This window comes from Pristis pectinata, chromosome 13 (genome assembly GCF_009764475.1).
Source record: "Pristis pectinata isolate sPriPec2 chromosome 13, sPriPec2.1.pri, whole genome shotgun sequence".
NCBI lineage: Eukaryota > Metazoa > Chordata > Chondrichthyes > Rhinopristiformes > Pristidae > Pristis > Pristis pectinata.
This window is the reverse complement of record NC_067417.1, coordinates 30,435,635-30,453,383: the sequence shown is the minus strand read 5'-3', so window position 1 is coordinate 30,453,383 and position 17,749 is coordinate 30,435,635. Positions and strand designations below refer to the sequence as shown.

Sequence of the window (17,749 nt, the reverse complement as noted above, 5' to 3'; positions counted from 1 at the left end):
CCAATGGAAATAGTCTGACCTAATTTTTCTCCTCCATCATTGGCACTTCAGGGTTGTATCAGGGTGTTGTCAATCCACAGGGATGCCATTAAAGACTGTCTCAATCTTCATCTCTGATATCTTCACTGACCCACTAACCATGCCACTTACTGTCGTGAGAGCACAGGATTTCCATGGCCTGCTCTTCATTGGAACTCAGTCGGTAGTATTGGAGGACGGGATTGTAAAGTTCTTCTGTTAGAAGAGGCAAGGTGTTTTGGAAGGTCGTAAGTTCATGTCTCCAACTCCCCCTTCTGATTGCTGCTTTACCACAGTGCAGTGCAAATCTTGAAGAATGTCACAAAATTGTAACATGAGCTGTTAAGATGCAGTTGCCTGACAATCGACTCTCAAAGTTAGCTGGTAGTAGGCATCTCAGCTCGACTGAAAACTGTGTTAATGGTCAGCAAGAATTCCAGGAACAATCTCCTTGTTTCTGCAAATGTTAATTTGCACGACTGGGTACAATTTTGGTCTTCTGGCTCATCCCCTACCCCCCACCCCACTTTGTCTTTTACTGGATGTAGTGCACGGGCAGGATCACGGTAACTGGGAGTCATCTTCATGCTGGTGGCCTGCCCAGAGCTGCCAGCATACGTTTTCTCACCCAGACTTCAGTATCATAGAGTTTCAGAGTCTTAAATTTCCAGTGCCTGCTTTGGAATAAAATGTGCAGCATCCAGCTGTGTAAAACCTGTCTACTGATTCCAACTGGTAAATGACCCAACTAGCTGTGTGGTTTCTCCACCCCAGCTGGCAAGTTGCCTGCCTGCACACTTCTCGTTCCAGCAGCTCACCACTTTCACTGAAATGAGGCCTGGCCACAAGAATAGTCTGAGGCTTTGGCAACTAACAGTAGGTGGGTGTTGTAATTGTTCCTCCCATTGCCCAGCCAACATGTGCTTCATGTCAAAATTGCCCCTTTTTGTTTTTTTTAAACAGGCTGATTAAAAAGCTTCAATGCAACCTGAAAGTGAACTGGCAAATTAATGGAAAAACTGAGAAACAACTATATCCAATGATCTATGCTGAGGCACAGATTATTTTGTGTATTTGATGAATAATTGTTCTGTCTCTTTAGATATGGAAATTTTTATAAGTAATTCCCAGACCACCTGTTAGATAAGTATCCCTTGAAATTGATCTCCAGTCACTGTGTAAAGCAACGTCTGTTCCATCTTCACTTGGGTTCAATTTAGTTCCCTTGCCTTCACAGCTGCTGTTGAGCATTTGGTGCTATCAAACAAGATGAATTCCAAGCACGTTGTTTGTTCAGTCATAACGTCCACTGAAACATGTAACCTTTTGTAATGATGTCATTATTGGATTTTGGTACCCACATGAACATCATTCAGCATGGTTTTGACCACTGTCAACAATAAAAGTTTGTGATCTAATATTAAGGCATGAATGAATTTGTAGTTAACTTTATGTTGGACTCTGAATTCAGCTACTTGTTATTTGATATCATGTGGTGCTTACTTGGCTATTCATTTTTATTGACTATAGACTTTAAATGTGATTTCACCATCTGTTTTGCTTCAGATGCTGTGTAGTCAGGCCTACGACTGCTACCCTGGAGAGCTACTTGCCTTTATATGGCCACATCTTGTGCCTTCTTGTTCAAAAATATACTCCAACTATTACTGGTATCATTTCTGAGCTGTTCCCAAGATCATCATCTGAGATGTATGGGGGAAAATGGTGGTGTGGTGCTAGAGAAACAAAGGACTACAGATGCTGGAATCTAGATGAAAAACACGATGATGTTGGCATGGTGCTCCCCTGTGTGTCTGGACAAATGCCCCTGACACAAATACCTGGCCTGATGCATGAGTGGTTCCAAGCCACAGCGAGGTGTGACTGATCAACGGACCAGTGATTGCAGTGAGTTGATTGCATGGAGTTAACTTGAAGAAAAAGTCTGCAGAATGTGAAGAGACCATTATTTTCGGTAATAATCACCGTGGGATGTTGGGACTGGCTGGTGCTATGTGCAGGACATCAATGTCGACTCTGGGCCAATCTAGTTTTTCCTGAGTGTGATTAGCAGAGGTCAAACATTTCCCACAAGGGCTCTATTTTCTATTGGTAGTGGAGGAATGCATGCTGTGGGGCCTCTGACACCATTAGGTACACAATTGATGCTGGGAAAATATCAGCTGTGCTAAGATGAATTGGGTGTGGATGTGCCTAAGACCATTTCTTAATGGGTGTATTAAGGATTTTTGAAGGGGAAGCAGATAAACTTCTGATAGATCAGGGAAGTGAGGGCTAAGGGGAACAGGCAGAGAAGAGGAATGGAGACCTGGGGCAGATCAGTTATGATCATATTGAATGTGGGACAGGTTTGACTGAGTGATCTGCTCCTGCACTTATTTTCTTATGTTCTTGTATTCCTTGTTGTTTGATTTCAATTGCATAAAGAAAAGTCGTCATTTTTACTACACTAAAGATACTTTATAAATACAAGTTTTGTGCTGGTGTTGAGGTGAGGTTGACTGAAAATGTCTTTTAATTCAAAAATATTTTAGGGGCAACTTTGCTCAACTTGCTTCTTCCAATCACTTAATTGTTGATTTCTTTTTTGGACTTTCTGTCTACTTGTCACGCAACTGATCTCTAACATGCATTGCTACTGAGCTGATGCCAAGCTGGAGTCTTTGTCATTCACTGAAGCGTACATTGAGTTTACGCTAAGAAAGACACATTGCAATGCAGCAAAACTATTTTGTATTCATGCTATATTGTATATCCAGATCTTTACCATTGTGGAAGACTCTAATAGTTTGCTAACCACCCCTATATATATAGTGTCATATTCTAACAATCCAAAATTTGTGGCCAGCATGAACTGTCCTGAATTCATCACTGAACCCCAATCAGTGTTTGTACTTAACTAGTACAGCTCTGCCCACGGGAACTGCAGGTGGAAGCTGCCTTGATTACTGCTGATGCGGGCATGTGTGTTGACTGGGTCTTTTGTAATGAAGGAGGATCACAGGGCAGTGAAGGGAGGAAGGCTGGCATGGGTGAAGTTAGAAAAGCCTCATCTGGTAATGAAGAAGAAAACTTTGGTACCCAGGTAAGCTACATCCCTGTCTTAGGTGACTGTCAAAACTGCCAAACACACTGAATCTTTCTATCGTTCAAAAGTAATCAGAAACGGACATAATCTATTTTGAATTGTACAGTGCTGTAGTCTGGACTAGTATCCAGAGTCCTGGGCAATTGATCAAGAGACTTGAATTCAAATCCCACCACTGCAGCTGGGGATTTAAATTCAAGTAATTAAATAAATCTGTAATTAACAATGAAACGACCAGATTGTCATTAGAAACCTCTGGTTCACTTGGGGAAGGAAATGTGCCATCTTTGCCCCATGTGGCATAATGAAGCATCACACCTACTACACTGTGCTTGGCTCGTAGCTGCTCTTTGAGCAGCCCAAGCATGCCACTCTGCTTGGGGGTAACTAGAAGGGGGAAATAAATGCCGAGTCAGCCATTGCTGCTCCGAGCCTTTAAAAGCACAAAAATAAAATCAAATTAACAATAAAAATATTTCTTTTAAAATGCCTTATATGGATAAAGTCTCTTATGAGCACTTAAAAACAATTAAATATATTGGGGGGGGGCAGAATGAATGAACTAATACCTTATCCCTCACAGATGTTCCTTTCATAAGTGTTGGAGCATATTCAGAACAGCTACTGATGACAACTTTGGGACTTCTAAGTTTGCATGGAAGTTGTTTGCAGCTACGCCGGTAAATGGTAACATATTGCTGCAAGATTTTGGCTCTAGTAACTGTTTTAGGGTTTTTGAATAAATTGCCCAAGTTTCACCACCACCAGTTTTCCAAATGGTAAATCTCAACCTTGCCCCATATAACCGAGGATATACCCTTCCTGCCCACGAGTCTATTAAACTATAGAGATCATAATAGGCAATTCTAGCTCAGCAGACAACTTACTTATATAAACTACATGATTGAAAAGAATAATATTTTTGAAATAGAAACAAATAACTGTCACCTTGGTTTATGACTTATAATAAAGATATTAATTTTATTCATGGGTGCAGTATTTTTAACCTCTTTTACTCCTGTTTTGTGATGTGGGTACCTGTGGCCAGGCCAAGATTTATTGCCCATCTCTAATTGCCCTTAGGCAGCTGATGGTGGACTGCCTTCATGACATGCTGCAGTCCTTTTGGCGAAGATATTCCCATGGTGTCAGGTGGTGAGCTCCAGGAAAAAGACTGAGTCACAATGAAGGACGAATAACATTTTTCCAGGTCAGGGTAGGTATGTGCCTTGAAGGGGATTGGGAGGTGGTGGTGCTTCCTGCACCTGAAATCTTTGTCCTTCTTGGAGAGAGAGATTTTGGATTTGGGAGGTGCTTTTGGAGTAGCCTGGGTGAGTAACAACAGTGCACCTTGTACACTTTTGTATTTTCTCACAGCATTGGAGACCATTCAGTCTATCGAGTCCATGCCTGCCCTCAGAGAAATCCCATTCCCCCTCTTATTTCCCTGTAACCTCATCTCTCTCATATGCTATTAATTCCACTCTAATTCTACTATCACTCACCTACAGTAGGTTTGATTTACAGCAGCCAAAACTAACAATCGGCACGTCTTTGGGATGTGGGAGGAAACTGTAGCATCCTAGTTACAAGGAGAATGTGCAACTGCACATACTACCCGACGTCAGGATGAAACCCAGGGTTACGGGGGCTGGAGCTGTCAGGCAGCAGTACTACCTGCTGCACCACCATTCCCTCCATCCACCACCTGTGTGCTGGTGGTGGAAGGAATGAATGTTTTGCATTGTAGCTGGTGTGCCAATCAAGTGCGCTGCTTTTTCTGGATATTGAGTTCCTAATCAATGGTGAACCACAGGTTTGATGGTTGGGGATACCAGTGATGATGCTATTGAATAACAAATGTTGATGGTTACACTGGAGGATGAGGAAAGGTGTGCCAAGGTGTGAAATTAGCTTGCATGTGGAAAATGTAGTTTTAACTTGTACTACCAAAAGAAAGCATATGGATGATAATTAGATAAGATATCTTTATTAGTCACATGTATGTCAAAACACATTATTGTGAAATACGTTTTTTGCATAGAGTGTTCTGGGGGCAGCCCGCAAGTGTCACCACGCTTCTGGCGCCAATATAGCATGCCCACAGCTTCCTAACCTGTATGTCTTTGGAATGTGAGAGGAAACCAGAGCACCCGGAGGAAACCCACGCAGTCACGAGGAGAACATACAAACTCCTTACAGACAGCTGCCGGAATTGAGCCCGGGTCACTGGCGCTGTAATTTGGAGGGAGAGTGGGCATTACAACACAGTCTGCATTTCAAAGGTACTTTGGTTTTAAAGAGGCATATCTTGAGGCTGTGAAAGTAGCTGTACAAATATTAATCTTTCGCTTTAGTAGAAATGTTTGTATAATTAATCCATTTCAGTTTCTTTCTTTTTCAATCCTTTTATTAATTTCAAATTAGTATACATAACAATAGTAATTATACACATGATATAAAGAGATCGGGATTACAATAATAACAGTTAACATATACAAACATAAAGAGTAAAATATGTAATCTGAACCTCCCAATCTCTTAATAATTGAACGTGAAAAAGATTTAAAAGAAATTTGATTATCTGAGGGGGAAAAAAAACCCAAACTGAAAAAAAATAGTAACAAAACAAAATGAATGGTAATAATAAACAAAAACTAACCAAGAGCTAAGCAAAAGCTGGGCTGTCGTTTTCATTGATTAAAGAAAGATATTATGTCATTAACTCTGCTCCTCTATATTTGAATAGAAAATTATTGAGAAGGATTCGGAAAAGGTCAGCTTACATCATATGAAAATACTGGATAAACGGGCTCCAAGTTTCTTCAAAATTAACCGAAGGATCAACAGTACCACTCCTAATTTTTTCTAAGTTTAAACATGTTATAGTTTGGGGAAACCATTGTAATGTAGTAGGGGGTTTAGGATCTTTCCATTTAAATAGAATGGATCTTCTGGCTATTAATGTAACAATTGCAATCATACGACAAACTGAGGCAGATAAATGGCCAGAATCCATCATTGGTAACCCAAAAATTGCAGTAATAGGATGTGGTTGTAAATCAATATTCAATACCACTGAAATGATATCAAAAATGTCTTTCCAATACTTTTCCAAAAGAGGGCAGGACCAAAACATATGCGTTGGGGAAGCCACCTCCGAATTACATCTATCACAGATAGGATTTGTGGTTGTAAAAGCGACCTAACTTATCCTTAGACATATGGGTCCTATGAACTACCTTAAAATGTATTAGAGAGTGTCTAGCACACATTGAAGAGGCATTAACTAATTGAAGAATTTTCTTCCATGTCTCTATAGGTAGAGGTATCCGAAGTTCTCTTTCCCATTCATTCTTAATTTTATCCAGTATCCCTAAACGTATTTTCATTATCAAATCATAAATTATTGCTATCAAGCCCTTCTGATAAGGGTTAAAACCTAAAAATTTTTCTGTAATTTTCAATTGGATGTGATATACGGGTAAAGTCAGGTAGAGGTAACATTTAAAAAAAAAGTTTCTGAATCTGTAAAGTATCTTTAAAAAAAATGTGATCTAGGCAAATTGTATTTATTAGAACAACTGTTGCAAAAAGACTAAAAAAAATCCAGTTATCCGATAAGTCACGGAAAGCATGTTATTCCCTTCGTTTCCCATTAAAGAAAAGCTAGATCAATTCTCAAAGGTGTTTGAAAGAAAAAAGTTAGATAGAATAGGACTTGATAAGATAAATTTATTCAGTCCAAAAAAATTTACGAAATTGAAACCATATTCATATTGTGTGTTTAGTTTATTGATTAATCATTTGTTTATACAATTTAGTAAGTGCGAAGGGGAGCGAGGCCCTAAGATAGAAGCAAATAAAAACCCTTGCACTGACTCATGCTCAAGATACACCCATCATGGACATTGAGTTACATGTAAATCTTGTGTCCAAAAAAATTAAACTTTGAATATAATTGCCCAATAGTAAAATCTAAGAGTTAGGCAAAGCCATACCGCCATCCTTTTTTTAATTTCTGTAATAGTTCTTACTTAACCTTGGGTTTTTATTCTGCATATATATGACGATTTTAGAATCAATAATATCAAAAAAAGGATTTAGAGATAAGGGTTGGAACCACCTGAAATAGATACAGAATTTAGGTAAATATCATCTTACAGCATTGATTTACCAATCAGTGATAAGGGACATGGGGACCATTTAGGTAAACGAATTGTTTAACATGATCAATGTAAGGGCTAGAAAATTAACTTTAAATAGTTCCTTATACTTCTTGGTAATTTTAACACCTAAATAAGTAAAGTAATCAGATCACTAATCTAAATGGTAATTGCCAATAGATTGGAACTTGCATATTTAATAGGGCAAAGCTCACTTTTATGAAGATTTAGTTTATAACCAGAAAAACCACTAAATTGAGCAAGCAATGATAATGCTGCAGGGATGGATTCCTCAGGGTTAGAGATATCCATTTCAGTTTCAAACTCGTGATGCCAGTACAGGGGAAGGAAACTGCATATGTTAAATTTATGGGTTGATCACAGTTGGGTGGATGCTCAAAATTAAGAATGTTTTTGAGCAAGTTTTAAAGGTTCTCTCAATTCACAAAGGTTGAAATGGCAGGAAATCAAGGTGCAGTTAAATAAGGTGAATAACAAAGACATCCTAGATTTGCAAATCCAGGGACATATCAGTGAACAAGTGAGTGATTAACCCAACATTCAACACCTGAAATTGAGGCATTAATCACTTCTGAGGGTTGTCCACAACCCCATACAATCATCCTTTTATGTTGGTTAGCTCTGCAACATGCCTGCAAGAATCTGGTGTCCAACTTTAAACCACACAGTTCATTGCTATCCTTCGTCTTTGGCACTTGATTACCCATTCCTGCCCTGCACTATGATGTATCACATTAAGCATGTGGTAGTGGTGTTTCCAAAGACCACTCCTGTTGAGGCCTAACCACTGATTCATAAACATTTACTGCAACATTGTGTTTTTTTTTTACCTTTTATCTCTATTTATATAGTCTAGGGTTCAGTATGCTATTTTTAACAATTTTGTCAAGTTAACCTATCACCTTCAAAGTAAAAAAACTATAATCATTACATCAGCTGATTCACAGAAACAAAACAAACTTAATGTTTCTTTTTAGTTTGAGTCTTCAGTAACTAAAGGTGGTGGCAATGGAGAAGAACAGATGCCAGAGAACAGGAATATTTATCACAGTTTGTATCCAAGCATTGCCTACAGAGTTAGATCCCTTTACAAAGCTCAGGTACTGGGCTCTGTGTCTCTCCTGACATCCTCAGACAACATTGTGCCTGCTGTAAATATTGGGTTAAAGATGCCTACATTCATACCTTCTTAAAGTTTTTCATTCCCTCTGGTATTGTGCTTGCTCTTCCAAATTATAGGAATTCCCAAAGTAATTTTCATCCTGGCTTCTTGGGCTGTTGTGAAAGCAAAACAAATATTGGGGAGCATATCTTCCAATGTAAAGATTAAAACTAAACAGCAAAACAATAAGGGTTCACTTAAAAATAATCACATTAATTGATATAAATAAGTGAAAGTATCCTTTGTAACTCTTGCTTCTCAGAAAATTGACCCATGTAATACTTTGATCTCCCAAGACCAGAGGGTGATTGACAGAAATAAACAAGACTGTACAGCAGGAAAGATTATGTGAAGTAGTAAAGCAGAAGGTTATCAGGAAGTGCTTTGATCAATGCAGATAGTTTTGTAATTATAATTTATTAGCATATTTAGTTCTTCTAGACTCCTTCTGTTTCCACTGATCATTCAGAGGACAAAACAAGTAGACAAGGTTGCAATCGGCACATTAACATACTGAGAGCATTTCATCTCATCACAGCCAATTTGAGCTCCCTGATGTCTGACATTCAGCCAAACTGGCACTTCATACAGGACTGACTGAAGCAACTGGCCAAAAATCATAGATATTAAAAATATATAGGCTGTTCCTGATTCAGTCACGTGGTTATCTTGTGTCAGAGAGCAACCACGAATTATGCAGATGATTTAATTACAAAGATATTATTTGTTAATTGTGTTGAAGATAAGTACAGTGAGGCACAATTTTTAAATTGCACCTTGAATATGTACTTGATTGAATTAGGAGTGTATTTGATGAGGAATAAAGGATGCTTGTGTAAGGCAGTGGTGGAAAGGACTGGTGGTAAAAGTGAGACAAGGCTATATTTAATAGCATGTATACTTTTCTGTTGGATCAACCACAAAAGAACGGCACAACATAATGGGCTGAATGGAGAGCGTGCCTTGAAATATCAATCATGACGGCCCTTTTTGCACTCATGAATAATGTACTGAACTAAGCCCAAACCCTGAATGTATACCACAGAAGCAGATATACAACAACAGAATTTATTTAAGATTTATTTACGGGTTGAATTCCATAGTTTCCTGAAAGAGCCAACATGGGCCATTAGAGTGGTGAAGAAGGCACTTGCCTTCATGGGTCAGGGCATAGAATATAAAAGTTGGGAAGTTTTGTTGCAACTTTACAAATTACTGGTTATGCTGCACTTGGAATACTGTGTGCTGTTCTGGTTGCTGCACAATAGGATGTATTTGAGCTGGAGAGGGCCCAGAGGAGATTCACCAGGATGCTGCCTGGATTGGAGGACTTTAGTTATGGGGAGAGAACGGACAGGCTGGGCTTGTTTCTGCTGGAGTGAAGGGGGTTGAGAGGTGACCTGATAAAGGTATACAAGATTAAGAGAATTATAGACAGTCAAAATCTTTTTCACATGGCAGGGATATAAAAAGCAAGAGGGTATAGGTTTAAAGTGAAAGGTAATTTTAAAGGGGATCTGAGAAGTAAGTTTTTTTTACAGGAATGATTGATATCTGCCAGATACAAGTACTATGTTTAAGAAGCATTTAGATGGGCACTTTAATAGGCAAAGTGTAGCCGAACACAGCGCGTGGCAGGAAAGAAAATGCAGAGATCGGCGGCTGGACTGGAGCACACTTTACTGATTGAAACAAAGCATGCGCACTTGCTAAAGTAACCGAGAGCCTCTCCGGCGGACGTGACGTGCGGTCCCCGCTGGAAGGCCCGCCACGTGGCTAGTCCGCATTGCAGTTAGTTCATGTCGCGCTCCCGTGCATGCGCCTGTGGCCGCCGATGGCGGTTCGAGTCCTGCAGATCTGGGCCGCTACACCGCCCCCCCCCCCCCCCCCCCCCCAGAATCGCCCATCGGGGGCGTGGGATCCCCAGTCTGTGTGTCCACCTTGGGTGGCCTGTCTCACCAGCACGGTGAGAGCACCTTCACGGGCTGTCCGATGTCCAAATGCGCCGGTTTGAGGCAGTCCACGGTGAAGGTCTCTTGGCGGCTCCCCACCTCCACGACACGCAGATCCGTTGTGCTGAATCACCTTGCAGGGTCCTTCGTATGGCCTCTGCAGAGGGGACTTGTGCTTGCCCCTGCGAATGAAAACGTACTCACAGTCCCTGAGATCCCTAGGGACAAAAGTCGGTGTAGTGCCATGTCTGGAGGTTGGAACCGGTGCCAGGCTCCCCACATTGTCCCACAGCTTCGTCAGCACTTCCGCCGGCGTATCTGCTGGACCTTGGGCCTCCGGCACGAACTCGCCCCAGACCGTCGGGGGGGTGCCGTAAACCAACTCTGCCGAGGAGGTGCCCAGGTCCTCCTTGGGGGCCATGCGGATGCCCAGTAGAACCCAAGGAAGTTCATCTGCCCAGTTGGGCCCTCTGAGGCGCGCCATCAGGGCTGACTTGAGGTGCCTGTGGAAACTCTCGATCAAACCATTGGCTTGTGGGTGGTACGCCATGGTGTGGTGTAAACAGGTGCCCAGGAGCTGTGCCAGTGCTGTCCACAACCCTGACGTGAACTGTGCCCCTCTGTCGGAGGTGATGTCCGCTGGAAGTCTGAATCTGGCGATCTAGTTTGCGATGAGCATCCTGGCGCAAGACTCCGTGGATGTGTCTGCTAGTGGCACAGCCTCCAGCCATCTGGTGAACCTGTCGACCATGGTGAAAATATACTTGGAGCCCCGGGAGACAGGCAGGGGGCCGACGATGTCCATGTGGATGTGCTGAAACCTGCTGAGCGTCGGTTGGAATTGTTGGAGGGGAGCCTTCACGTGCCGCTGGACTTTGGCGGTCTGGCAGTGTACGCAGGTCCTGGCCCAGTGTCCGACCTGCTTGTGCAGACCATGCCGGACAAATTTGTCTGAGACCAATTTGATGGACGCCAGATGGACAGGTGGGCCAGGCCGTGTAGCGTGTCGAACACCCCCCGCCTCCATGCTGTTGGTACCACGAGCCGAGGTCTATCAGTCGACGTGTCGCATAGGAACCGAACCGCTGTAGGGCCGCTGGGGACGTCCTCCAGCTGGAGTTCCGAAATGGCGGTGCGATAGGCCGGGATCTTGGTGTCCGCTTGTTGTGACTGCGCCAGCGCCGTGTAGTCGACCCCTGGGGCTGAGGTGGTCACTGAGTGGATGTGGGGACAAGACAGCGTGTCGGCAACCATGTTGTTCTTCCCCGTGATGTGGCGGATGGCAGTGGTAAACTCCGAGATAAACGAGAGGTGCCTCTGCCTGCCAAGCGACCATGGGTCCAATACCTTTGTGAGGGCGAAGGTGAGGGGTTTGTGGTCCATATACGCGGTGAAATCCGGTCCTTCGAGGAAATACCGGAAGTGCCAGATGGCTAGGTAGAGCGCTAGCAACTCCCTGTTGAAAGTGCTGTACTTCACCTCCGGCGGTCGCAGATGTCGGCTGAAAAAGGCGAGCGGTCACCACTGGCCCTCGACGAGCTGCTTCAGGACTCCGCCGACCGTGTCGGAAGCGTCGACTGTGAGCGCCGTGGGTACATCGACTCTCGGGTGTACTAGGAGGGCCGCCTTCGCCAATGCATCTTTGGTCTGCTCCAAGGCTTCCGTGGACTCCGCGTCCCATTCCACCTCCTTGGCCTCCCCAGCCATCAGACCGAACAGGGGTTTCATGATACGCACCACTGCCGGCACAAACTGGTGGTAGAAATTCACCATCCCCACGAACTCTTGCAGGCCCTTGACCGTGCTGGGCTTGGGAAACTGGTGGATGGCCTGAACTTTGTCCGGCAGAGGGGCGGCTCCATGCTGGTTGACCCAGTGTCCCAAGAAGTTGATTTCCGGCAGCCCGAACTGGCACTTTGCCGGGTTGATTGCCAGTCCGTGGTCGCTCAGGCACTGGCAGAGCTGGTGCAAATGTGCCACGTGCTCCTTGCGTGACTTGCTGGCCACCAGGCTGTTGTCTAGGTAGATGAAAACGAAATCCAGGCCTCGCCCAACCGAGTCCATTAGCCTGTGGAAAGTCTGAGCGGCGTTCTTGAGGCCAAAGGGGATCCTTAGGAATTCGAACAGCCCGAAAGGGGTGATGAGGGCTTGTCTTGGGCACATCGTCGGGGTGCACTGGGATCTGATGATAACCTCGGACCAGGTCGATTTTTGAAAAGATGGCCGCCCGTGGAGGTTGGCCGTGAAGTCCTGGATGTGGGGCACTGGGTATCTGTCGGCGGTTGTGGCGTCGTTAAGTCTCTTATAGTCCCCGCAAGGCCTCCAACCTCCTGCGGACTTGGGCACCATGTGCAGCGGTGATGCCCAAGGACTGTCCGAGTGGCGGATGATCCCCATCTCCATTTTCTGGAACTCCTCCTTGGCGAGGTGAAGCTTGTCGGGTGGCAGCCTACGGGCCCGGGCGTGCAGCGGTGGTCCTTGCGTGGGAATGTGGTGCTGTACGCCGTGCTTGGGGCCCGTAGTGGAGAACTGTGGGATGATGATGGAGGGGAAATCCGCCAGCACACTGGCGAACTCGTCACCCGAGAGCGTGACAGAGTCCAGGTGAAGGGCCAGGAATTGGGCTTCCCCGAGCTGGAAGGTTTGGAAAGTCTTGGCATGGACCAAACACCGGCCTTTCAGGTCGACCAGAAGGCGGTTGGCCTGTAGGAAATCTGCCCCTAGTAATGGCCGCGACACCACTGCTATCGTGAAGGTCCAGGTAAAACAGCTGGGGCCGAAATGCAGTGGGATGGTATGCAAGCCGTACATCTGGATGGTGGTGCCGTTCGCAGCGGTGAGGTTGGGGCTTGGGGCCGCGGTACGGGTGTCCATGTTTGAGGGGGGAAGGACGTTGATCTCGGCCCCGGTGTCCACCAGGAAAAGTCGCCCGGAGTGTCGATCCCAGAGGAACAGGAGGCTGTCGCGATGGCCAGCTGTCGAAGCTGCTAGCGACGGCCGGCCCCGGCGTTTCCCAGGAAGGCACATGATGGACGGCAGCGGTGCGTATTTGACCCCCACCTCTGGTAAAAACACCATTGGTCCGAACCCTCGTCTTTGTCCCCTGTTGGTCTCGGCGGTTTCGGTTGTGGGGTCTTGGCCTTAGGCTGTGCGGTCATGGTTAGGCAGGTAGACGCTGCTCCCCGCTGTTTACTCTGCCACAAAATGTCCGCCCTGGCCACGAGGCTGTGTGGGTTGCTGAAATCTTCATCTGCGAGGAGGCGGCGAATGTCCTCTGGCAGTTGCTAGAGGAACAGCTGCTCGAAAAGGAGGCAGGGTTTATGGCCATCCATGAGCGCCAGCATGTCGTCCATCAGCTCGGATGGCTTGCGGTCGCCCAGGCCGTCCATGTGCAGGAGCCGCGTGGCTCGTTTGTGGCGGGGGAGTCCGAAAGTGCGGAGGAGGAGTGCCTTGATTTTAATGTACCTGTCCTCCGTAGGTGGATGGTGCAGGAAGTCGATGATCCGCCCTGCCATGTCCTGGTTGAGTGCGCTGACTACGTAGTAGTACCGCGTGGCTTCGGCTGTAATGCCTCTGATGCTGAACTGGGCCTCAGCCTGCTCGAACCAAACATGGGGCTGAGCAGCCCAGAAATTCGGGAGCTTGAGCAAGACTGTGTTGTGCGAGTCGTTGGGATTCATGTCTCGGGTTCCAGATGCCGTCTGGGAGCGTCGGGGTCACCAAATGTAGCTGAACGCAGTGTGTGGCAGGAAAGAAAACACAGAGACCGGCGGCTGGACTGGAGCACAATTTACTGACTGAAACAAAGCGCGCGCACTTGCTAAAGTAACCGAGAGCCTGTCCGGTGGACGTGACGTGCGGTCCCCGCCGGAAGGCCCGCCCCGTGGTTAGTCCGCGTCGCAGTTGGTTCGCGCCGCGCTCCCGCGCATGCGCCTGCGGCCGTCGATGGCGGTTCGAGTCCTGCGGGTCCGGGCCACTACAAAAACATAGAAGGATCCAACCTGAATGCCAGCAAATGGGAATATTGTAGATGGGCAATAAGGTCAGCATGGATGCAGTGAGCTGAAGGGCCACTTTGTCCTTACAACTCTATAACTCTGTCGCTACATGAATTGGTCTTTCAGTATCATGAACTTTTAAGAGCCCTGAATATTGGTTTTCTTTGATTTCCTCATTCATATTATTAAGGATATAAAATTAATCAAGAATGATGAAAACAATGAAGAGTGTGTAGGGTTTTAGGACGTGAACTAATTAGGAAATTTGGAAGAAATTTTATTATAACTTATGTAATAATAAAAAACTTGCATTAATATAGTGCCTTTCACATCCCTTCCAAGATGTTGCATGGTGATTTGCTGAATGGGAGTGAATTCAGAAATAGGAGGTGCAAAGGGACTTGGGAGTCCTAGTGCAGGATTCCCTAAAGGTTAACTTGCAGGTTGAATCGGTAGTAAGGAAAGCAAATGAAATGTTAACAGTCATTTCGAGAGGACTAGAATATAAAAGCAAGGATGTAATGCTGAGGCTTTATAAGGCATTGGTCAGACTGCTTTTGGAGCAGTGTGAGTAGTTTGGGGCCCATATTTAAGGAAGGATGTGCTGGCATTGGAGAAGGTCCAGAGGAGGTTTATGAGATTGATCCCAGGGATGAAAGGGTTAACGTATGCGGAGCATTTAGAACCATAGAACCATAGAACCATACAGCACAAAACAGGCCCTTCGGCCCACCATGTTGTGCCGTCCATCAGACCACCCTCACACTACCTAACCCCTTCCTCCCGCATATCCCTCCATCTCACATTCCTCCATATGCCTATCCAACAAGCTCTTGAACCTGTTCAATGTATCTGCCTCCACCACCACCCCAGGCAGTGCATTCCATGCACCAACCACTCTTTGGGTGAAAAACCTCCCTCTGACATCTCCCCTGAACCTCACACCCATAACCTTAAAGCCATGACCTCTCGTCTTGAGCATTGGTGCCCTGGGAAGGAGGCGCTGACTGTCTACTCTATCTATTCCTCTCAATATTTTATATAACCTCTATCATGTCTCCTCTCATCCTCCCTCCTTTCCAGTGAATAAAGCCCTAGCACCTTAAGCCTCTCCTCATATTCAATACTCTCCAATCCAGGCAGCATCCTGGTAAATCTCCTCTGCACCCTCTCCAATGCCTCCACATCCTTCCTATAATGAGGCGACCAGAACTGAACACAGTACTCTAAGTGTGGCCTAACCAGAGTTTTGTAAAGCTGCATCATCACCTCGCGGATCTTAAACTCAATCCCTCGACTTATGAAAGCCAACATCCCATTGGCCTTCTTAATTGCTCTTTCCACCTGTGAGGCAACTTTCAATGAACTGTGAATATGAACCCCCAGATCCCTCTGCTCCTCCACACTGCCAAGTACCTTGCCATTTACCCAGTACTCTGCCCTGGAGTTTTGTCCTTCAAAGTGTACCACCTCACACTTCTCCGGATTGAAACTCCATCTGCCACTTGTCAGCCCAGCTCTGCATCCTATCAATATCCCTCTGTAAGTTCCGACAGCCCTCCACACTATCCACAACACCGCCTATCTTAGTGTCGTCCGCAAACTTACTAACCCAGCCCTCCACCCCCTCATCTAAATCATCTATAAATATCACAAAAAGTAGAGGTCCCAGAACGGATCCCTGCGGGACACACTAGTCACTCGCCTTCCAATCCGAGGGCACACCTTCCACCACAACCCTCTGCTTTCTACATGCAAGCCAATTCCTAATCCACCACAGCCTAAGCTTCCTTGGTAATCCCTTGGCCTCTGGACCTTCTGAAGAAGCCTACCATGAGGAACCTTATCAAATGCCTTACTAAAATCCATGTAAACCACATCCACCGCACCACATCCGCAGAACCCAGATGGTTCTGGGCCTGTACTCACAGGAGTTTAGAAGGATGAGGGGGGGATCTCATTGAAACCTACCGAATATTGAAAGGCCTGGATAGAGTGGATGTGGAGAGGATGTTTCCAGTAGTAGGAGGGTCTAGGACCAGAGGGTACAGCCTCGGAATAGAAGGACGTCCCTTTAGAACAGAGATGAGGAGGAATTTCTTTAGTCAGAGGGTGGTGAATCTGTGGAATTCATTGCCACAGATGGCTGTGGAGGACAAGTCATTAGCTATATTTAAAGCAGAGGTTGATAGGTTCTTGATCGATTAGTAAGGGCGTCAAACATTACGGGGAGAAGGCAGGAGACTGGGGTTGAGAGGGAAAAATAAATCAGCCATGATCGAATGGGGGAGCAGACTTGATGGGCTGAATGGCCTAATTCTGCTCCTATATCTTATGATCTTGTGCTTGTAGCCAATGAGGTACTTGTTGAACTGACGTAATGTTGTAATGGAAGAATATTAGAATGTGGTGGTATGAGGAAAGATACTTGGGTTGTTTACGTGTGGTTTATCACCCTTCAGCTAGCTCACCAACCTAAAAATTGCTCCATTTCATTTTTTGGGCATTAAAACAGCATTGCAAGTTGCTCTGTGTGTGAGGGTTTATAAAAAGACTTACCAACTGCAAATCTGAGGTTCACAGAACAGTGTTGCCTGGTTTCCTTGTGTAATGCTTGTGCTGAACTGAACATTTTCAGTTTCAATGTGACATTTCCAAATGAAAAGCAAAAAAACTGCAAATGCCTGTAACCTGAACTAAAAACAGAGGTTACTTTTTAGGTTGACGACCCTTTGTCAGATCATTGTTTCCCTTTCCACAGGTGCTGCCTGACCTGCTGAGTGTTTCCAGCAGCTTCTGTTTGTATTTTGGTGTTTCCAGCTGATCTGTTGGCAGTTCTCGCAGTTGTCAGTCTGTACCAAATGTGATCCTTGTAAGGATGTAGCACAAGACAAGGGTAGATGGGAGATGTTTTCCCTGGCTTGGGGTGTCAAGAACCAAGGGTTACAGTCTCAAAATAAAGGATGAGATGTTCAGGACTGAGATGTAAAGAAAATTACTCACCCAAAGGTTAGTGAATCTTTGGAATTCTTGACCCAAAAGGGCTGAGGAGCCTCAGTTGAATATATTTAAGACAGATTGATAGAATTTTAGATATTAAGGGAAGTGGCACTGTGGTAAAAGATCAGCCATGATTTATTGAATGTTGGAGCAGGCATGAAGGATTAGGATAGGCAAGTACCCAGAGCTGATGGGACATACCTCAGGTTATTGTGGAAAGTGAGGGAAGAGATTGCTGGGGCATTGACGATGATCTTTGCGTCCTTCCTGGCTACAGGAGTAGTACCAGAGGATTGGAGGATGGCAAATGTTGTTCCCTTGTT

At 45.1% G+C, this 17,749-nt stretch overlaps 1 long non-coding RNA gene across 1 annotated transcript; it reads left to right on the top strand.

The window, feature by feature from the left end:
* The first annotated feature begins 1,950 nt into the window (after positions 1–1,950).
* LOC127577332 (uncharacterized) lies at positions 1,951–4,310 on the top strand. The gene is made up of 3 exons (XR_007957354.1): positions 1,951–1,993; positions 3,033–3,124; positions 4,211–4,310. It is a non-coding gene; the product is annotated as an uncharacterized LOC127577332 (long non-coding RNA).
* Positions 4,311–17,749: the final 13,439 nt, after the last annotated feature.